General features: G+C 42.0%; 1 protein-coding gene across 6 annotated transcripts in view; it reads right to left on the bottom strand.

Moving 5' to 3' along the window:
* Positions 1–1,432: 1,432 nt before the first annotated feature.
* TDRD15 (tudor domain containing 15) overlaps positions 1,433–23,507 on the bottom strand; it is a 93,592-nt gene continuing 71,517 nt past the window's right edge. For 5 of the 6 annotated variants that reach the window (XR_012087848.2, XR_012087844.2, XR_012087847.2 and 2 more), the window contains 3 exons: positions 23,031–23,215; positions 15,503–15,685; positions 1,433–14,565 (listed from right to left, as the gene is read on the bottom strand). The gene's annotated coding sequence lies outside the window, so the exon portion shown is untranslated. The remainder of the gene's footprint in view (positions 14,566–15,502; positions 15,686–23,030; positions 23,216–23,507) is intronic. The other variant, XR_013542747.1, reaches the window with a different exon arrangement.

Here is a 23,507-nt window from a genome sequence, read left to right as displayed (position 1 = left end):
AAGGTCTGAAAACGCAACTTTAAGTTTTCCGACATCACCACAAGGACTTTCCCCAGAAAACTAGAAGAGGATTGAAAGCCTTCTCAGCAGCAACAGCAAAACACAGAAAAGGAATTGTATGTATTATTCCCGCTGTTACTGAGTTACACTGTCAGCAAGATGCAAATGTACAACAAATATCTGGATTTACAGCAGGGAATAAACCCTTTTACACAGCCCATGAGATATTTATTTCCCAGTATTACTCCATTTATTATTATTTTTTAATTTGTCACAGACATTCACTGCTTGGCACCAAAAGCAATTAACATTGCTGCTCATTTAAATCCTAAAAACAGCAACAGCAACTAACAATGCATTTCCTTCATCTCTTTTGGCATTATGTTTCTTTATCTGATTGCCTTCAAGATTAACAGTGCAGCCCTACACAAGCCAACTCAATCAGAGGCCCCACTGAATGCAATGGAGCTCATAGCCCAGGTAAGCACATCATGGACAGAATTAACACCCAGGGAGGTTTGTGGCACCTTAAAGACTAACAAATTTGATTCAGCATATGTTTTTGTGGATGGCAGCCAACTTCTTCAGATGCACCTGGACTGGGCTACCACCCACAAAAGCTGGTGACAAATAAAAATTACTGTCTGCAAGATCTCACAGGGCTCCTTGTCGCTTTTGCTCTGACGGACTAACACAGCTCCCTCCTGAAAATGTATGGAAGACTGATGACTTAGATACCCCTCTGCGACATTTTGGACAGCCACATCTTTCCGTCCTCTGATTAAAACTCTCTTTTTTTAACCTCCAATGTAAACAGGAAATTTGTTTTGCTAATTAATGTGAACTCTATTACATAACAACAATGATGCCAAATAATGGTAAAGGAAAATAAACTCTTGAAGCTGAGATTGGATGCCTGTGGTGAAATTCTGAAAGCATTGAACGGAGTGACAGAATTCCTATTAACTTAATGGCGTTCAGAACTCAGCGTTGCATTTTAGATTTTAAATTAAGAAGATTCAGCAGCCGTAGGGCTGATCTGAAAGAAGGAATCGTCCTCAGGAACAAAGACAACAACAACAAGATAGGGAACACAGGCAGCTTTGGGTCTGAGGAGAGAGGACACCACCCCCCATAATTCTGAGGTGCAATGCCTCTCCTTGGCCCACCTGGACCATGAGAACAGGTATGACAAGGATGCAAATCAAATTTGTTCTCCTAGTGCTTGGAAAATCCTCAGCATGCTGGGGAGATATATTGAAACAATCTAGCTCCATTACAAACAAAATGTGGGATGATTTCTTCACATCCCTATTCAGCTCCTCAGCAAATGAATCCAATTTGTGCCTCCCACAACATGAGAAACAAAGCATGTCATGCCTCAGATCTAGGCCCCTTCTCTGAGGCTTACAGACGTTTCAGTGAAATGAAATACATAGGAAATCATGCACACATTTAAAAACAATAAATGGCTAAAATGTGTACAATGGGAAAAGTTTACACAAATGCACTTTATGCATTGGAGACAATCTGTACGTTAGGGAAGGTGAGTACTGTACATAAATGAGGGCACTGCACGAAATTTCTATGTGGGGAGGAAAATAATGTTTCACAAACTGAGGTGAACAAAGGATGGGTATTGAAAAAACACAGCAAAACCAGATCTGTGGTTGATTTGACAGTAGCACATCAAGGATTTGTAAGATTTGTAAACCAGAACTCACTTTGCAGGTAATTCTGATAAACTCTGTCTCCAAACATTATGTTCTAATACACCTGTTCATATTTAAGGCACTGCAAGACTCACTGGAAAAGACAATAGTGCTAGGAAAAGCTGCAGGCCACAGAAAAAGAGGAAGACCAAAGATGACATGGATTGGCTCCATAAAGGAGATCACAGCTTTGAGTTTGCAGGAATTGAGCATGGCTTTTGGGCAGGCCATTTTGGAGGTCACTCATTTATAGCGTTGGAGGCGGCTTGACAACACATAACAAGCAGATGCCTTTTGTGTATTTGCCACAATAGATTTACATGGCTCCTTCTCTAGAACAAAATGATGATGAAGGCCCCCCCTTCTTCTAATTATAAAGTCATCACGGGAGCTTGCAGACAAACCACTAGCGCAGTGCAGAACCACGTCACAAACTGCAAAAGGCCGGAGTTTTTACAGTAGAGTGGTTGTGAGCGTTTATATGAGGCATGCCCCAAATACTGCAAAGCAATTGTCCCAAATAGCAAAAGCAATTCTCCCAAATATTAGACCACTATATATATAGTGGTCTAATAGAGGTATCATCCTGTTTGCAGCCGTCAAGGTGTGCTCTGTGCTTAATTTGTAAATTAAGCAGGCCAAGAAAGTGTTACCTTCTTTTTTAAAAAACTGTCCCCAGAAAAACCAAATATGGCTTTTATTTTCTCCAATGGCCACACTGCAGCAGCTAGCCTTAAGAAGGATGACTTGTTGCCTCCTTCAACTGATCTTATGCAGCTGCTGATGTCGTTTATGACAACTGGAGAGCTTGCTAATGTTCAAGCACAGATGCAGATTTAGAAAGAACTACAATGTACACAGAAATACATCTCATTCTGGGGCGGGGGCTGGAACTGTGATAAAGGCAATTGTGTATCTACTCAAGTTTTCTGTCCACTTGTTTCTTCTCTCTTCTTACGATTCTTCTTTAAATCAGACTTAGACTGAACAGCTCTTCAACCGAAAGTGTCTTTAAACCAAATAAGGTCTTCAGCAAGGTAGGAACTATAGCCATCTTAACACCTTCGCCTAATATAAAACCTCTTCCACACACAGAAAAGCATATACTGTACTGTACTGTATGATCCAGTAGAAAAGCACTGCTTGAAGAGAAAGATCGCCAGAGACACTCCACAAAATTTTCTTTAGCCTCTTTTCAAGTCCTGTTTATGCCCAACAGAATATAGATCTACAGCTTAGATCTTCTAATTTTGGCCATGATTCTGGAACTAACTCATTACCTACTGTTCTGTCCTCTCTATAAAAATCCTAGAGAAAGATTTCTGTCACCCATCATTCAGATGTATTTTAACTGTAATACCACTGAAACAGTAGTAGGATTGCTTGCTGATGCACAGTTGTACATTACATATGCTGTAGCACAATTTGCACTAGCCGCTAAGAAGCTGAGGCTTCAATTTGTCAGGGATCATAATGCCACATAAATGCTGTATCCAGTGGATTGACATTTTACATTATGACAATATTTTTAGACTGGGTTTTATTGGTTTTATTGGTTTTAATGGTTTTAATGGTTCTAAGGTAATTAATGGTTTTAATGGTTTTAAGGTGATTACCTGCTTTATTTGGATTTTATATGCTACAGTAGAAACAATATTGTAAAGGTCTATGGCCAGAAACAATAAAGTTTATATGTAGGTATACTGCAATTCTCCATCCATTGTAAAATAATGCACTATGAGAAGTCCTCTCTAAGGGCAAGAACAATGATAATGCATGTTCTTCTGCTGCTGACAGTTCTCTCGGTCCAAGCCATACAGTTCCGGAGAAAAGTCATCATTTACTGAGAAAAATCACTCTTTGGACCCACTTCCAAACTAGATCAAAACATTTGCTTTTTGAAGGAATATGCAAATACAACCCTGCACAGCAACACAACAAAGAGCTTAATGGATGGCTAAGAACCCTCTCCCCACCTAAGGAAATGATTTACAACTATTTGACCTTTTGCAACTGTGTGCTCAAATCATGGGAAAATGGGGGAATACAGCACTAGATGTTGACATGATTTCCTTCCAAGCCCTTGACCTTTCACAACAAAAGTCACAGAAGTGAAAATGTAACTTTGAAGGAGAAGAGTTCATGCAAATCGTGACTATAAAGAGCAAGCAGTAACGTCTGTGTGAGAGAGATTGTTTTTTAAACCATGTATAAGAAAGAAAATTAAAAGAAAAGTCTGATAAGCCAATTATGTAAATCATTAGAAAAACAATACTTTTTTGGGTGGCTAATAGAATTTAAAGTCTTATTGACAATGAAAACCAATTATCTGTTCAAAACTTCTCTTCTCCATGTCACTCTGCTTATGGAAATAAAATGGAATGCCAATTCTCCGGTAGCCGAATGAATGTTAATTACAGCAATAGTTAAGAGACCAGTTATTTTTTTCCACAATACTGGACCTTTGGGATTTTGAAGAGCAATATTGATTTGTTATGTTGAGAGTGCAATCCTACATATGTTTGTTCAGAATTAAGTCTGATTGCATTGCATAATATGGCAATCCTATGAATTAATGACCTCCAAAAGGTCTTACTATTAAGAGCCTGGCTCATCATTATTCATAAACCAATGGGTGTGGTTTCTTTCCTTGAGACATTCCTCTTACATTTTCCTACTGCTTCCAGTGTTTCCTAGGATTCATATATTTCCCACTGAATGCTGGCCAGAAATGTATCCTCAGTCTTAAAGATCTTGTCTAGTTCCTTAATAGCTGCTCTTCCAGTCTTCTCAATCTTCTTCTGATTCATCAGATGTAGTGTTCATTTTGATGGATGATTGAACCAAGATGTAGAAAATCCTTGACAATGTTAATTCCTTCATCTAATTTTTCTATAAGCATTGCATTTGTCTCTTTAAACCTCAACTGTAATCCTGCTGTTGCTTTCCCCCCCTTTCACCTTCATTAGCAGCTGTTTTGAAAAGTTGCTGTTCTTGGTCAGTAATATAGTGATCTGCATATCATAAATTGCTGCTGTGTCTTCCACAAATTTTTACTCTTCTTTCATCTGAATCTAAGCCAGCTTTACATATACTTTGAACAGATATGAAGATAAAATGTATGACACTTTTCCTATTGGAAGTCTCTCTGTTTTCCCATATTCTGTCCTAACAATGGCACCTCGTCCAGAGTATGAATCATACCTTAAGATAGTCAGATGTACATCTGTCTATCTACCTATTTCCTTTAGAAACAACCCGAACTTTTTATGATCCAAACTGTCAATGGCTTTGCTGTAATCCATAAAGCAGAAACTTAATTTCTTCTGAAATTCTTCGGTTCACTTTAGTAGCAAGGTATATTTGCAATGCGATCTCTAGTGTCTCTTCCTTTTCAGATACCCACTTGAGCATCTGCCATTTGTCACACTGTATATTACAGGTCTTTTTAATAAAATCTTGAGGATCCCTTTGCATGTATGGGAGCACACACACACACACACACACACACACACACACACACACACAAGACATGGAAGCTTTGTATTTGTCTCCAGGGGGAGATGAATACAAAGCCCACCAGCACAGGTGTCTTGGTGGTCTTGCCTGGGCCCCCGAGAACCAGTCCAATCCACTTATTAGGCTCCTCAACACACGTGCACCTGGCAGCAGTGACATCATGCCAATCACAGACATAGTCTTGCTTATGGTGATGACTGCTCAGCAGCTGAGTGGGGAGATAATCTCCCCGCCTCCTCTGTGGAGTGGCCGGTTACAGGAAGAGATGGGGCATTGCCAGTGGGACTATGTCCACGACTGGCACAACATTGCCACTGCCGGGTATGCACATGCCAAGCAGCCTAGTAAGTGGACCAGCCTAGTTCTGGGGGTTAGGTGGGAAAGAACTGCCGGGACACCTTTGCTGGTGGGCTTCATATTCATCTCCTTCGAGACAGAAACAAAGCTCCCATGTCTAATAAGATCCCGGTGGATGGTCTCCACTTTAGATTTTAAAAATGCTGCAAATTGGTCAGGTGAGATGCTAATAGGAGGTCAATCACTGTGACCAATTCCGGATAGATTGTGGAATATACAGAAAAGTTCCACCTGCTGGTTAGAAGCTTTGCTTATCCAGACAACGAAGTGAGCTCGACTGGCAGCCCTCACCTTAGTAAAGTAATTGTTAGTCGCAAACCTGATAGCTTTCTGATTATATTGTCAGATTCCATCTCAAATTGCACTCTAGCCTTCTCCTGTTCTGCTTCATAGCTCGCTGTTCCTGGTTAAACCAGGGCGCTGGACGAGCTTTGCAACAGAGAGGGTGTTTAGGAGCGATCGTGTCGACAGCCCTGGTGGTGGTAGCAAGCCAGCCATCAACCAGAGCCTTGACAGGAGCGCCAGTCAGATCAGCCAGAATCCCTGTCGTGGAGTCCTGGAATCCTATAGGATCCAGTAGCCTTCGAGGGCGGACCATTAAGACAGGTCCTTGCTCCCTGAGGGGAGGGAGAGCCACTGAGAGGTTGCATTTAATTAGGCGGTGATCCAACCATGACAAGGGAACAGACATAAGGTCAGTCACCACCAGACTGACATGTTTGTTTTGTTGTTTGATCAATTTCCTCTTGGATGCTTACATAAATACTTCAGATTGCTGCTTCTCCAGCATCTGTAATTGGAGCTTGGATTTCAATAATTAATATGTTAACATTAGGAGCATATAAATACGTACTGCCCAATCATATTTGTATCCAAGTATGTGTTGTATAAGTTGGGACTGACTTGCCTCAAGATGATTTGGAGGTGGCCTGAACCAACTTGTTCTCAGATACCTGCATATGTTTGCATCTCTTTGTACGTTTCCATGTCAGGAGGGGAAGAAAGCCGAAAATGTGGAAAACAAAGGGCTATAACCTGGGATGAGAATATAATGGACTTCAATTTGTAGGCAAAGCCCTTGCCACCTTTCTTTCCTCCTTCTGTCACTCACACCACCAAAGTAGCTCTGTTGTAGGGAAACGTGTGCTGGGGTGCCCCCCAGTGTGTAGCCTGGCTGCTCAGCAGTCTTCATCCCCTGCCTTGCTGAAATCAGAGTGCAGCCTGGCACCCACACCAATTAAAAATGTGATTTCGCAAACAAATGTAAGTATATATAAATATTAGCTGGTTGAATAGCTCAGTGGTTTGGGTCTCTGGTTGCAGAGCCAGAGACTGGGAGTTCAGTTCCCCCACTGTGCCTCCTGGGAGAAGAGCCAGCCTGGGTGGCCTTGGGCAGGGTGCACAGTCCCAGGGCACCCCCAGAAGAAGGGAACAGAAAACCACTCCTATGTAATCGCTATCTCAAAAACCATGGAAGAGGGCACCAACAGTCGGAATTGACTTGGAGGCACATAATATATACGTAGTAAGTGTTAGAAAGAAAGAAGGAAGGAAAACAATGATATTGGTATTGATAAGGAGATAGTCCTTAGCACTATGCTGACCTATCTAATCAAACTCCACAAAAGATAGTCAAGCATTGAATTTAAGGTGTAATGAAGATTCCATGTAGAAAGAAAACGCAAGAAAATTATAGAACCTACCTGACCAGTCTAAGAAACAATGGCCCACCCTCATCTTGATTATTCATTTGAGTGGATGGGGAATAAATAGAATTTAGTGCGGTTAATCTGATCCCAAACCAGGGCTCACCTATGTGAATTGTCAGGAGAATTTCTGCCTTTCACTGATGCTTCAGCTATCCTTTTGCTCTGAGATGTCCTTCTTTTGCTATGAAAACTGCTGCCAGCTATTTTTTGTTTAAATTTCAGCATTTGAGCCCCCCAAATGACAGATCAAATTTCAGTAATTTTGGGGGCATTTTGTGGCCAATCCAAGCATGACTGAGGGTTGCTTGTACCACTCAATGAATAAAATCTCGTTTGTGTAGTCACAGAAGCATACAATGGATTTGGTCACTATAAATAATTAGTTTAAACTAACAAAATGCTTCCCATACCCCCATTTATGGTTGTAAGGATCCTTAGGGTTCCATTTTGCCCGGCGAAGTCTTTGGGAGCCTCAGGATAGTGGATCAGGGAGCCTTTGATAGCTAAAAACAAAAATCTCTGCTGGATCGCCACCACCAGGATCTGGAAGCTTCCCTCCTGAATGTCAACTTGCTGGCCATGGAGTCTTTCTAGATAGCTTTCTAGGCAGATAGATAATACAATATACCTAATCCAGGAGCCCCATTTTAAAAAAACAGAATACAGTAAGACCTCCATAACTGTGGGACAGGTATCCATGGTTTCAGTTATCTATGGCACTGGTTCTTAACCTTGGGTTACTCAGGAGTTTTGGACTGCAACTCCCAGAAGCCTTCACCACCAGCTGTCCTGACTGGATTTCTGGGAGTTGCAGTTCAAAAGCATCCGAGTAACAAAGGTTAAGAACCACTGATCTATGGTATACCACAGCCCTTATCCAACATACAAGGTGACAAGCCTTGTGGCTTTTGTCTTGCCTCCTTGTTGTATATGCAGTAGAATTTGCTACTATCCATGTTTCAGGCATTCACAGTAGATCATGTAATGGGTCCCCCACAGATACAGGGCTCCTCCTGTATATTCTGAAATGGTTTTGAACTGTGAATAAGGTGCTGGGTGTATGCTGTAAAGTCACACAATACCAAATTTTTATTCCTTACATGTTCATTCCCACTGAGACGTTCAAGGCAACACACACGCCTGTTCTCCTTCCCAGTCCTGTAAGGTAGTTCAGGCTGAGAAATATTAGCTCAAGATCGAATCCACGCGACGGAGTAAGCGCCCGTCACTTGTCCCAGCTCCTGCCAACTTAGCGGTTCGAAAGCATGCAAATGCAAGTAGATAAATAGGGACCACCTCGGTGGGAAGGTAAGCAGCGGTCCGTGTCTAAGTCGCACTGGCCATGTGACCACGGAAGATTGTCTTTGGACAAAGCGCTGGCTCTATGGCTTGGAAACGGGGATGAGCACCGCCCCCTAGAGTCGAACACAACTGGACAAAAACTGTTAAGGGGAACCTTTACCTTTACCTTTACTCAGTGAGTCGGACGAGAATTGTGGTATCTTTCATCCCAAATCCAGTGCTCTTAACCACTGCGTTATACTGGTTGAAAAACAGTAGCAAGTCACAACTAGAGTAGACCCATTGAATCATTGAGGAATTTGGTGAGTCAGCTCCTCTGTATGTTCCATCAGCCTACTCTAATTGTGACTTATTAGTGGATTCCAGCCAAAGTCCCTATGTGCCACCTTGCTCTTGATTTACAACCCTCACAGGTGTGACATCCTGCCTGTCAGTTACTTTGTCAGTCTTTTTCCTTTTCCTCACAGAATACACAAACCCCCTCATCCAGAATGGCTGCACACAGGACAGTTTGTGGAGAGGTGCGCCATGCTTTTTGGTGATTGCTTTTGTTCAAAAAATCTTGTTGGCATATTATAGGTTCTTCCGCACCTATTATATGCCTGCGAGCGTAGGGACTTGAGCAGACTTTAATTAACAAAGGTATTTTTCACTTCAGTGGCAGCAAAAATAATTTTGTGTATTAGTAGCTGAATTAAAGAGCTTCATTACTTTTATCTACTTTGTGTTGCCAGGTGCACATTGTTTCAGTGAACTACAGAAGACAGGGATGGAATAACCATGCTGGGATCATGCAACCAGTTCCTTCATCATAAGGGACTAATCCTTACCTGCTGGGACAATGGTGAGAAAAATGTCAGTCTCCACCTGTGGATAATCCAGCACTCCATTGTACTAACACAGCCACTTCTGAGAGCATATCTAAGCAGGAGGCAGTTATAATCCACCCTCATCTTTTTCAGTAAAACGAGACATCAAAAGCAGAAAACACACACATTAATTGCTGGATGGCAGTATGTCCATTAAACTGTTTCACTCAGTACCTCCCTGAAATGGTCATAACCACCAGCTTGTTGGATGTTGCAGAGCAAATGCGATGCTTTCATTGCGCGTATATATCATTTTCTCAGAGGTGAAAGACAAAGGCAGAAGCTAGGCAGGGAAGTGCCAAGGAAACGAATTGCTACATTCAGCAGTCAGTGGCAAAAAAATGTCTTCGGAAACATCCAGATCATTATCTACACAATCATTCTCTTTACAGAAATGACGAACAACTCTTGACACAATAATTCTGAAGGGGAGCGTGACAAAAGATGGACAAAGTGAAACCTTGCGAGACAGCAAGGGCAGATTTTAAGGAACATCGAGGAGGTTGTTAACCCTCTTCTGACATGCATTGTTTTCACTTGCTTCAGAAGACGAGGAGCCCTCTCTGCTGCGTTTGGGAGCCCTTTTGCTCATTCACAGGCATGGATCCCTGGGCAGTTGCCATTGAACTCCATTCTGCTTGGGATCCCTCTCAATGGTTCACAGGGGATGGTTTATGTGTCGGCACCTTTCTGCTGATGGGATCCACTGGGAAAGCGCTCCCTTCTGCATCTCAATAGACATAAAGCTTCCATATGTGTCAAAACCCCTGGAAAGGGATCTCTGTATGACACAGAAGGCTTGGCTTTTAACCTGCCAAATCTAAAGCTTCTTCCTTCTGCCAAGCAGGCCTAATCTGAGCCCATAAACTACATCAGGAGAGCTGGAACTGGCAAAGATACTCCCTCTTCCCACCTTTCTCTCCCCCCGCCCCCCCATATCCGGCCAGTGTAAGCCAGAATGATTAGTAATGAAGCAGTAGTTCTGCCTGGTTGCTCTTGAGTAGCCTAGCAGAAGATGGTTCCATAAACTGGTCCGGCTTGTGTTTGTTATTGTGGTTAGTTAGTTTTTTGTTATTTGCCACTCTCTTTGTGTAAGAGTTGCTTCAGAAATTGTACGGTAGCTACACAGATCTTTGGAAAAGGTTCTTCCATTTAATAGGGAAAAAAAACGAATGACCCATGTGAAGAATAGGAATTTATGTATTTAATCATTTTTTTTTAATTTACAATATTTCTATCCCACCTTTCTCTCCAAAAGGACCCAAGGCGGAATGGGGGTTTGGGATGTCTTGGCTACAAATCCCTCAATGCTCCATTTTGAGAGTCCTAAGTGACAGACAGACATGTTCCAGACACCTAAATGTGCCTCCCCGGGAGAAACATCTGAACTGGAAGACTGCGTGGCTTAGCTAGGCCTAGCTTCACTTAGCTTCTTGTTCCCAAAAAAAAGCTCCCAGCTAGCACTGGGGCAGGAACCAGAAGCTTGTATGCATGTGTATTCCTGCACACATACTGGAAACACTTGACTGATACAATGGCAACAACCTGATGCTTCAGATGCTTACAAGTCCACAATACTAAGCACCCACTGCTGCATAGTTGTGAAAATATCTCACACTTTAGCAGGGCACAGAAAGCGGGGGACGTGCAGTTTTTTGTCCTTACGTGTGTGAGTGAGACAAGCAAGGATTTATGTTCCTAGAATACATACATGGTGAATAAGGCAATAGCATCCTCAGGGTAACGCTTCAGATGCCAGCTTGCATCCTAAGATAACCTAAGGATAGTCAAAGAAAGAAATAACAGCAGGCATTATTTGCTCCCTATCATAGTTACTGACAAGCCTGCAAAGAGCTTCCTCAGAGGTTCTCCCTTGTGCCAGGTGGGCTTTGGTATATGGGAGGGTCTGCTGGGAAGGACAAGACAGGGAACACCTTCCCTGAACTTCCTTAGGTTAGCTTTAGCATCTGAGCTCTGATGGAAAAATCCTCTACTTTCGGAATAGCCCCCCTCATGCCCTCTCGTCCGCTGCCGAGGGCGCTCTAAACCTCCAGAGAGGTTTCTTGTGGAGAGGAGTCCCTGGCGGGAGGAGCAGGAAAGAAACTTTTTTGTCCATGGAATTCCTTATTTTGACACACCTTCGGATCCAGGCGGTGGCGCCAGGAAGTGCAGATTCTGAACAAACTCCAGAGATAGGAGTTCTTGAAACTCTGAGGTTGCAAGAACAGAATGTCCATTTTGTGTGTGCACATGAGACTTTAACACCCCACCTTTTCGCTAGTGCGCTCAAAATGCTGTACAGTACAGCATTCTCCCTACTTTTCCTGCATTACAGCCTTCTGAGCCGTATCAAGCTGAGAGATGGTAACTGGTTTAAGGGCCTTCCCCTGAGTTTCAAGGCTTAGTGGGCACCTGAACTTGGATTTTCCAACTCCCAGGCTGACACTTTAACCAATACACACCATACTAGCTCTGAATCAATGTGTATGAGTCAGCCGGAGTCAAGCACTGTTAAGTCAGATTGATCTCAGGTGGAGAATTAATGACAGCCTCTTCATTTGAAACCAAAGGGATTTTATGAAGTGCTTACCTTTGGCTGGATTGCTTTGAGGGACATAAGAAACAGGTTCCTTCATTACTGTGACGTTTTCTGTTTTACTCATCCAAAGCTCTGGGAGAGGCTCAGAAACAAGTCTTTTTCAAAAGAACTCCAGCCCATCTAGCATGTGTCCCTCTGCTCTCCTGCCAAAAATGTCACAGCACACTGGATGGGAAGATGTCTCCTTGCAGTGCTGAGGTTGTTGGGTTGTTTATTTTGACAAAATAAAGCACTTTCAGAGCACAAGGCTGTATCTGCAGTTAGTACAAGAGGGACTTTTGTTGTGTGCAACAAGTTGTTGGGGGGGCAATGTGTAGCCTGCATAATTAACTTGAAAACCGCCCAGAGAGTGCTTGAAGTGCTATGGGGTGGTATATAAGCAGCACGCTTTGCTTTTTTTGTGTGTGTAACAGTTTGCACAACCTCTTTTGCTTGTGCCGTGCAGCACAACTATGCTAATGGATTTTCAGTCTCCTAGCATTCTAGATTGTCTTTGGGCCAGTATTTTTAATCCTGTCTTGGCCGGCCAGTTCTCCCAAAAGCAGTCATTCTCTCCCTACTCCACATCGTTGTTGTGAAGGTGAAATCTGGGGAGAAAGGAGAATGATGAGGACTACCATAAAGTCCTGGAAGGAAAGGCAGGATACAAAAGTTTAAAATAAAAAAGCACATGGTAACAGTTCACGTGCCGTGTGACTGGTTACTCTGCAGTTTTCATTCCATTCTGCCACCTCATGTGGATGAGAGGCCACATGCATACCTTTCAATGGGTAAAACAACAACACAGTATCTGCAAGCAGGCATTCAGAAAATGGTCCAGACAAGGGACTGAAAAACATGGGAGGGGAAGGTCTTAGTTTTCTTCCATTGACCCATTCATCCCATTCTAGCACTTTGTAGTTAATATGTCTGTCATTGAGTAGGGGTGTGCGTGGCAGAAGCTTGTGACTCTTGTGTTTTCAGGTCATTTTGTTTCATCCCCCCCCTGCCATCCATCGGTGTGGTACTAGTCCAAAAAATCCCTAAGGAAACCGGCAGTGGTGACAGAAAGGAAAGGAGAGGGGAGGGGAGGAGAAAGAGCAGGGCCAGCAGTGTGAGTTGGTACACGCAGAGGTGAGTAGGAAAAGGGTGGAGATGGTGGGCCAGGGAGGCGCACAACTGCGGCGGCAAGGGAAACTTGCTGGAGAACATGGAGGGAGGCAAGGTTTAATGAGAAAAAATATGCCCAAACCCCAGATTTGGGGGTTCCTCTCTTTTGTATAACAAATTCTTCATATGTAAGGGGTTCTCATTCAGAAATCAGCAAAAGGACCCAAAAGCAAAAAACAAAGAGCCTTTTTTCATTTTTTAAAAATGTTCATTTTTAAATGACAAACATCTGTATAATTGAACCAATTTCTGTGGATAGAACTTGAGGACATACCTTTCCAGGATTACACTGTCACAGCCAGAATGTGGCCTAATTTAGAAATATTTCTGAGCTCTGATTGTGGAATACCCATGTCATTATAAGAAAAGCAGTAAGCCACTGACATGTTTACAGATGCTGTCCCTTTGTTTACTCTTTCTGTCTCTTGCTTGCATGACCCTCTTTTTTGTTTCCTCCCCCGTATCAATTTTTTTTTAAAAAAGTCGCATTTGCTGAGGAAGTTTGATGAGAGTTTTGAAATTAATAATGTAAAATGATTTTAGATTTTTTTTCCAACAAAAATGGTTTTTTGTGCTTTATTAGTTGTATGCCATAACATATAATACATTGCCTTTAATAAATATTTACACACGCCAAGCCAGGGAGAAATGAAGTGTAATGGAGGACCAAAATAAATTTATTTCAAGGTAGGTTTAGAAGGAACGGTTCACAAAATGACTAAGACCTTGAATGAGCAATTCCCAGACAGTTCGCAAACTGAACATCATATAACAGTTCCCCCACTTCCATAATGCATGATGCCCTGCCTACTGGATACCTTCCCCCCCCAACAGAAATGTTCATGTCAAGAGAGGCTGTCAGCTCCCCTTCTCACTCATCATCTCACCCATTCTTCCTGGGCTACTTTGTTTACAGGTGAAGAGGCAAAATGGATTCTGGTTACTTACAAAGGTGGAACTAGTGTCTGGTAGAAAATAAGTGAAGCCCACGACTTAAACAAGAAAAACATGGGCATCAACAACTTCATCAAGTATTAAAGGTTTCTTTCCAAACAAGAAATAAAGCACACAGTGTACAGATGGAACACAGAGAAAAGCAGGTCACTTCTAACTTACAGCCTTTTGGCATTTTATATACCACAGTGCCATCTAGCCAGAATAGATGTGATCGCTCCTCGGGTAAGGACAGACAGGAAAACAACTTCTCTGTTCTAATATGAAATGTTAAGATCATAAATAATTTGTGACCTTGGACGAAGCTTAGCTCCCAGCCTTTTTTGTCTGAGTTTTTATTCACATTTGTTTTCCTCGGCAGAATGCGGCTCGGGATCCCAAGGGCCAAGCTATAGCTGCAGGAAACAAACCAACATATGCTATTTTCATTATTTCTGGAATTGGAAGGCACATGAATTAATGCATTAAATAAAACCACTGTACGTTTCAGGAGGGAACTTTTATAAGCAGGGACTTCAAATAATACAAAAGCCTAAATTAAAGACTGCAATATTAGAAAGGTTCTGCGAAATGAACTATAGAAATCTAGTCATGTAGAGGTAAATAAATGAGATTGCATATTCTGGTAACATACTTATTGATCCCTCGTATAATATACACACTATATCTAAGGGCTCAGTACACTTAAGAGCAGGTTGGGTTCCACTTTGGCTCCACATGAGTCATGCTGCCATCAATGGGAAGGGTATACACGTACTTAGTCCTCCATTAATATCACAACGACTTTAAAGAGCAGAAGTGGTCACTTTTGTATTCTGGGAATATTCCTCTCTGTAAGATATGTTGTCAAGCTGCTTCTGACTTATGACAATCTTAACAGGGTTTTCAAGATACCTGAGTAGTTGAGGAACTAGTCTCTCTCTCTCCCTCCCTCCCTCCCTCTCTCTCTCTCTCTCACACACACACACACACAGACACACACAGACACAAACACAGAGAGAGAGAAAGAGAGAGAGTCTCCTGAGTTCTCATCTGACACTGTATCCAAGCTCCCGATGAAACTGGAGGAGACACATGGATTGTAGCATGATCCTTTGAGTCCAACCCATTATTTCAAAGTTCAGTCCCACAACTGGATATGTAATGGAACACTTCTCTTTGAGCTTCCCATGTTTATCCCATTTCCTCCAGCTCCACCCTGGAGTCCATCAGCACACCAAGGATATTATCGATGTCTGGTCTTCCTCAAGCTATTTCTCACCATCCCCTTGACTCCCCTCACTCATATATTTCCCTTTATTTATCTATGCAAAACATTTTAATCCAATATACCCATTGCTATTGTCGTATCATTGATCCCACAATGAGCAGCAGGAAAGGGAACATGGGGTCTTTCAGCAGGGCAGATGGTCCTGGTTTTTTGTTTGTTTGTTTGTTTGTTTGTTTCCTTCTCTTGGTCAACTGACATTTACAGAGTCCTTGTCATGCTTTCGGTGCCTTCTGGCCTTTTCTTTGCTGTAACAAAATAGACAAAATCTAGGTGCCAAGATCTTCTTGGGCAGAACACTTCCTATGGATAGGTACATCTACGTATAGGTACCTCAGACTTTGAAAGAATTCAGAAAGAATGGTGCCATATTAAGTTGCGATGTTTAAGGAGCACATTTTTCCTGTTGTGAACGTTGTGTTGTGCATTGAACAGAATTGGAAGAAGCTTCTGAGCAGCCACATCATGGACAGATCCACACCAGAGGTGGCTCTCCATGCCACAGGCAACATAACTTCAATAATTTTCCACCTCTATGCTCTGCACACATAGTTCCCTCACATCTGCCAGAATAGCAGCAGCTTGAGGGATGTTCTCCTAGCAAGCTCAGATCCCGGCATGACATTTTGCCTCACAAAATATTTGTACAGAGTTCACCTTTCTTATTTTCCTTGCCCCCATATTGTCTCCATTTTTAAAAGGCCATTTTTATAATACCCTTTCCCTCCCAAGACCTTCCCCATCAAAGGACCTGTTAGCTGAAGAGATGGTCGGGGCCAGTTCTGTGTCAGAAGGAAAGCTGCAAGGCTCATCTCTCCATAATGTGCCAGAATCTCCTCACCTATCAGTTACAGAACTACCAACACATCACACGGACAGTGTCCATATCTACAGGAGCATGGCTCTCCACACAGATTTGGACACTGCCGTTCTATAACACCATCAAGATGCAGGATCTGCTTCACAGGAAAGAAGACATTGGCTCTGGTCTCAATAATCTAGATATCGGAGGGGATATTCTGCCATCCCACCTCATTTTCATCCTCCACCCTATATATACGAGCATGTTCTTGAGCTGTAAGGCTTTAAGAGTTTTCCCTCCCCCACATTTTTTGTACTCACACTCAGACTCAACCTAGCTGTCCCATCTCAGTTCCTCTCTGTTTAATGTTTGGAATGAGCATGGCAGACTGAGGGGAGTGGGTTGTATAAATGCCCAGATGACCACTCGAAGAGTGCCAGCTACGGACAAGCAATCTGTCCTCCTTCTTCGTGGTCTCTGTGAATCCCACACATGGTGACTGGAATGCATGCAACAGATGAGACTGGTCAGATGGCGATTTATTTTTAGGATGTTGATTTGTATGCTCTTTGACCCTGAGATGCCTGCCAGGAATCAAAACCCATTCTTTTGGCTGGAGACCATCTCTTGAATAGGTCCCCTGTTCGTATGCATCTCCTTACGAGTACCACCCTTGGACAAAATAGAGGTCATTTGCTATTGTAACAATGCTGCAAAGAAGTCAGTAAGTGGATGACCCCACCAACACATTAGTGTTTGGAAAACAGTCCAAGACAATTCCCATTCCCATGTCTGGAATTTTTGCCAGTTTAAACCATGTGTTATGTAGTTGTCTTACATCATAAGAAATTTTAGGGAATGATGAAGTTGGTTGATGCAATCATTATTGTTGAAATTACCGGTATATATGACCATTCTTGAAGTGGTTGTGTGTGATGTGTGATGCAGCCACCACTGTAGAGGCTACTAGTCCCAACAATGTTTGTATTAATAGACCTTTACTAAAGTTTTCATTGTAAATGAGATAATCTTTTTCTGCCTTTCTTGTGGCAGGGACTACATTAATTTGAAGGTGGAAAGGGTTAAGGTCAAGCAATTTAAGTGGAACTGCTGCACTGTTGTTCTTACAGAAATCAATGCAAAATCATAGAGTTTAAAGGAACCTCGGAAGAACTATGCCTTAAAGGGACTGTTGTGAAGCAGCATGCAACAGATAAAGTTTACAGAGATTTCTAAACTTGTGACAGTTCACATCAAAAATACAGACTGGTTAGCTTTCCAGTTAATAGGTCACTTATTGATGCATCCTCTCACCTTGAGAGTGTGGGTATATCATATTTATATGCAAACTGGAACCACCATCTTTTTCACTTTGCTGTTGTTTCCCTGCAGGAAAGGATGGACTCCTTTATAAATCACCACATAAACCACTCAGCTACTAATTTATCCTGCTGGCATTATTACTGTTTTTTTTCTTAAAAAACTGAATTAAATGAAATACAGAATATGAAACATCTATCCCACTTTTTCTAACCCCCCTCCCCTTTACCCCTGGAAATCTTTCAGGACCTGTGCAAACTTACGTACAACCATCCATCAGTCTGTAGTAACCTTTCAGCACTCAGCTGTTCTATTACGTTTTAGAATCCCAGTTATGATACTCAGCTGCAGAATGTTAGTACATTTCAGATAAAAGATCGGGAAGACTGACCATTCTTTAAGCATTCCACAGAAGACACAGAACAGCTTGTGCCTATGCTGATTTCTGAACTTGTAGCAATTCACACCTAAAGGACAGGAAACTGGCATAATTTTTCCACTGGATTCCAGCTTAAGGATAGAATCCTATTAGGAACATGGCGTGTAAGGGTGCTGCAGGGAGACTGCTTGGCATTTGTCCTGGGGATCTCTAGGCTCCAGTTACACCAGTGGTCCCCAACCTTGGGCCTCCAGATGTTCTTGAACTACAACTCCCAGAAGCCTTCACCACCACCTCTGCTGGCCAAGATTTCTGGGAGTTGAAGTCCAAGAACATCTGGAGGCCCAAGGTTGGGGACCACTGAGTTACACAAGCTGGCCCATTGTAGGAAGTGGCAGGTGGTCCATCTCAAAATCTCAGGGAGAGGGATTTCCTTACTTGGCTCATAAACCACCAAGGCTGCTTACAGGCAAGTTTGGGCTGTTGGAATAGTGACCTACATATTACTCTTTTAAGACGTTTCGATGGGAGGGACTTTGGGCAAATGCCAATCACTTAGAGTAGCCAATTGTTTTCCTCTCTACCTCAGATTCCTTTCCCCACCATTTTTCAGGTCAATCAGGTTTCAGTGTGGGTTAGAGTTGGTGAGTGTCTAGCAATGTTAGAGACAGGTTAGCAATATCAGCATTCAGTGTTCTGAGTGTTTATGTAACCAGTAAGTTTTAGTGAAGAAACTAATGAAACTGGCCAGTAAGGATACCATAATATGTAAACATATTATTTTTGTTTGTATTCTGACATGAAGATTTTGTAATTAAAAGAGAAACATTTTGATTCTGTTTAAACAAGAGTCTCTGACTATATTTTGATAATGTACAGTGGGGTCTTGACTTGAGAACTTAATCTGTATTGGAAGGCGGTTCTCAAGTCAAAAAGTTCTCAGGTCAAATCTGCATTTCCCATAGGAATGCATTGAAAACCATTAGATCCGTATCTGCTCTTTTCCGTCCATAGAAACTAATGGGAAGCTGCTATTCTGCCTTCAACCACTAGAGGGGGATATTTTGTTTCTTTTTTTCTTAGGTCAAGAAAGGTTCAGGGAAGGCAGGGAAAATACAGTCCAGGCAGTACAGTACCAGGCAGTCCGAAGACTGTCTCCCAATCCACTCTCTAAACGCTGGGAGGAGTGAGGAAGCAGACAGGCACCCTTTTCACTGGCCAACAGTTAACTGTAAGTTCAAATTTTGCACTTTCCCTGCCTCCCACGTGGGTTTTTTTCAGTTCTTAACTCAAATCTAAGTATGTAAGTCAAGTCAATATTTTCCTATGAGAGCGGTTCTTAAGTCAAAATGTTCTTAACTCAAGCCGTTCTTAAGTCAAGACCCCACTGTATGCCAGTTGAAGTAAAGTGAGATAACTCTAATTAAAAACTAACTATACTATAAATGGACAGTGTATTTGAGGGAGTGTTGTAAAGTAATGCACCAATCTGTTCTGTGGGTTTCTGTCTGGACCACTGTATAGGTGGAAGTTTTGTTTTGTTTTCATTTTTAGACCACCATTTCCCACACACTCTGCCTGATATGGGCTTCATTTGTTCTTATTTGCATTATTATTATAATGCATTGTGAGTCCCATTGAGAAACATTTGTCAAGGTATAAGTCTTCAGAAACAAGCGAGTAAACAATGGTTAAAGGCTTGAATCTTGCTCTGAAAGAGCATAGCATCTCCTAGGAAATGTGGTACATTGAACTGTGCATGATTTTTGTTGAGAACAATCCATGAAAACAAGTCTTAAATGAATTTCCCTTCCTTGCTTGAATCATGAATGCAGAGTTGCATGCTTATTAAAGATGCCTCCAAATACAGGATTCACACTTAGGGATGTGAGTCTGTGATTCTTTCATCTTTGCAGGCAACCACAAAGAACTGAAAAAAATGTTTTCCTGGCACTACAAGAGAGCAAGGTATTTTCAGAGGAGAGCAAATGGACCACTTTTGTGCAAATCGCATATCCTCCTCAAGCTGAATTGCACACATTACTCAAAATGATAATTGCTGCACTCTTGTTCTATGACTTTCAGATGGATTGCTGGCATCTTTTGGCAAATAATCAGACACTAGATTTTACATAAACTGCCCAAGAGACATCATGTGCAAACTGCACAAATGTTGAAGAGAATTAGTACTCCTCTTGTTCTGGTTCTACTGGCAAGTGATCTTTTAAGGCTTAGAAATTTCTCATCTAGGTGTTTTATACTCTTAGTGTTGCCTAATGGAAGCAAACGAGAAACCTAGTGACTATTCTTCAATATATATAAGCAGAACCTAGAAGAGGAAAATGGCTTCTCATCTTAGCCACTAGGAATGGTGTAACAAATGCTGAATTTTGTAGCAGAAGACTATGACCTGAGTCAGCAAGAAGCGTGAGAACCACCACACCAAGACTGGTCTACCAGATTTCTGAGTGAGCGAACTAATACCCACTATCACCTTCAGACGGTGCCCACCCCCATAAGATCATTAAACCAAAAATACAACATCACCTAACTACAACACTGGTTATTGGCCATTTTTATTTTTGAAAACAGAGCCCCAGATTTTCAAACTACCAGAAAAGTGCAAAAAGGAAAGCCCACAAATTGGTTGGAACTGTCTCAAGCCTCCCCCACCCCCATGACAGTTACTCTCTCGGTATCTAAACTCCTGAAATCCTTTTATGCCTAAAATTCCACTTCAGCACTTTTCTGCTTGAAGGAATGTTTGAAGGCACTCTGGAATGATATGCTATTTCTCAAAGTGATATTCTTTGAGGCAAACACTGATGAAAGTCAACGAGACACAGCATCAGTGTGGCAAACAAGCCCACAGAGAAGTGCCATTTTCTTATAAAACGATGCAGTCCTGCTTGGTTTCACTCACAGTTTAGAGTAAAATAAAGCCATTTCCTGGTTGATTTCAGTTACAATTGGAGATGGTTTTTCAATCTGGCCAGCAAAAATGCTTTAGGAAAAAAAAGTTACTGGAGGGGGGGGGAGGGAAGGAAGGAAGGAAAGAAAGAAAGAAAGAAAGAAAGAAAGAAAGAAAGAAAGAAAGAAAGAAAGAAAGAAAGAAAGAAAGAAAGAAAGAAAGAAAGAAAGAAGGTATTTATTGAAAATTTAGTCCCAACCAGTACCAGAGGAAAAAAAATAAGGCCAGACAAACCAAGGACTTGACACATGTAATAATAACCAAAAGAAAGGCAGCTAAGGCCCTGGTCACATGAGTGAAATGTTTTTTACTTCTTCTGATATTTTCCATACCTCTGTTGTACTGAATCATGGTCACGTGGTTTATATCCAGGAACGAACATCCCAAGAACTTTTAGCAGTGCTATTTATTTCCTCCTGTTTGGCTGGCTAGACCGTGGTACCCAGACTTGCACAAAAGGGGGAGGGTGGAAATTAGAGGGAACATTGATCAGGAAGGGATCAATGTTTCTTTCTGTTTAGGAAAGTGTCCCTCTGTTGCAGTGGCTGCTCCTGCGGAAATGCATTGCACACAATGAACACGGGATATCCACACAGCAGTACTGGCAATCACCTCCCCCCCCCCCCGTGACATTGGCATACCAATGTTTCCATGTATCTTCCCATAGGGAAAAATATTTTACCAATGTATCAGTCAGTGTATCGGTTTCCCCAAATTGAAAAAAAGTAATGTATGTCCTGCAGTAATGGCAGCCACCTTCCTGGCTTTGATTCTGAAATGAAGCGGGGCAGGTCGTGCCCACAGGCAATCCTGGTAAGGAATACACCAGTACAAAAGAGGTACAAAATAACACAACCCTCCTGGTGATGGGGGAAAATTCCGCAGTTATATCGCTGGCCGGGAAAATGTCTCAGTCTTGGCTCTGCGCCATGTGACCGGGGGGGGGGGGGGAAGTAACAAACTAACTGGGATAACTAGAGAACATTCCCCTTGTCTGCCCAGGGCCTACATTAGTTTTCAAGATAGACCAAAACTTTAAAAGGGATTTTTATTACTTTAATACAGTTACCAAAACAGCTGAAACTTTTAGCCTTTTATTTCCATGATAAAATAGCTGGCGACACCTGCATACAGCAGTTCTTTTCTCTCCACAAAGGCACTCTGTATGGTTTCACAAATTGTCAAAATGAAAATGATAAACCCCAAACAGCGGAGACATATATTTTCCTAGGCAGCAATTTATCTATTGAACCGAATTCAGCACACTGCTGTTTCCTGTAATGAATGTGCCACCTTATCTTAATTATCAACAGCAAGACTTTGCTCGTTTGTCTTATGAAACATTCCATCCAGCTCACCATAACATTCAGTTGAAGGGTTAGCATGGTGGCCACTGACCTTAAATAAAGGTATAGTGAAACCAATTCGGAAGGGCTCCTTTCCACATTCTGTCAAGATGTAGAGCTTATCCAAATTTACAGGACATATATCTAAGTCAGCTGAAATCTTTGCACTGCAGGTTAGCATCCAAGTGAGGTCCAAAATATTAGGGGAAATGATATTTATTTGCTGCTGTGTCTCCCACCAGTTGCTTAGCAGTTAGTCCTTTTGTGGGGGGCCTGGCCTGTAGCTTAATTATTTTTAGTTACCCTATTCCACTTTTCCTTCCATGAGTTCAAGGCGCTCTCTATTATACTTCGCTCACTTCCTCCCCACTTGATCCTCACAAAAACCCTGTGAGGGAGGTCAGCCAGAGAGAAGGAGACTGCCCTGATCATTCAGTGAATTTTACACCTCCGGGGGGAATGGATTAATGTGGACTTTTGAGATCGTGCTCCAGCACGCTAATCATTTTACACCTCACTTTGCTTCTCCAGCTGCACCACTTTGTTCATGCACTGGGCTTGGGTCTATTACTTTCTATCAGCCTAGCCTAATTGACATGATTGTTGAGAGGAAAAGAGTAGAGTGGGAAGAGGACAATCATGTAAACGTCTTGAATTCTGGAGTAAAATAAAGCTTATAAATAATAAAACATAAATAAATACACGGGGAATCATTGCAACATTTCTTCCAGTTAACACACTGAAAACCTTTCAAAGTCAGATGACAAATACTTACCTGACATGTTGCTTGTAGTTTGTTTGGCTAGGAAGAATCTTTCTGCCAATCTATCCAGCACTGACCAATCGTTCCTTCCCACCTCTGAATTCACAGAAAGCTGCATATCTCTGCAGAGTGTTTTCTTTCCCTCTGTTTAGTCTGTTGAAGTCAGTTGTTGTCATAGTGCTGTTTGCTGTTCCCAGCTGTAAATAATTAAACTTTTTTAATTATTTCTCAGAGTGACTTACTGAGACCTCAAGTATCAGTTAATGAGAAAAGGAGTTGACTATCTGGAGAACTTGAAGCTATTCTCTTCTGAGAGTCTCTGTACTTTTATGTTTCAAAAGGGGAGTTTTAACCACAAATTCTGCAACAGTTTTTTTAACATATCAAAATCAGGGAGCTAGACGGGGTACAGATTGTATTTGTCCTAAGTGTGGAAGGGATTATCACTCTCGAATTGACCTTCTCAGCCACGCTAGACGTTGTTCCAAG

This window comes from Pogona vitticeps, chromosome 1 (assembly GCF_051106095.1).
Source record: "Pogona vitticeps strain Pit_001003342236 chromosome 1, PviZW2.1, whole genome shotgun sequence".
Lineage (NCBI taxonomy): Eukaryota > Metazoa > Chordata > Lepidosauria > Squamata > Agamidae > Pogona > Pogona vitticeps.
Note: the sequence above shows the minus strand (reverse complement) of the source record. Positions and strands in the feature narration are given on the sequence as shown.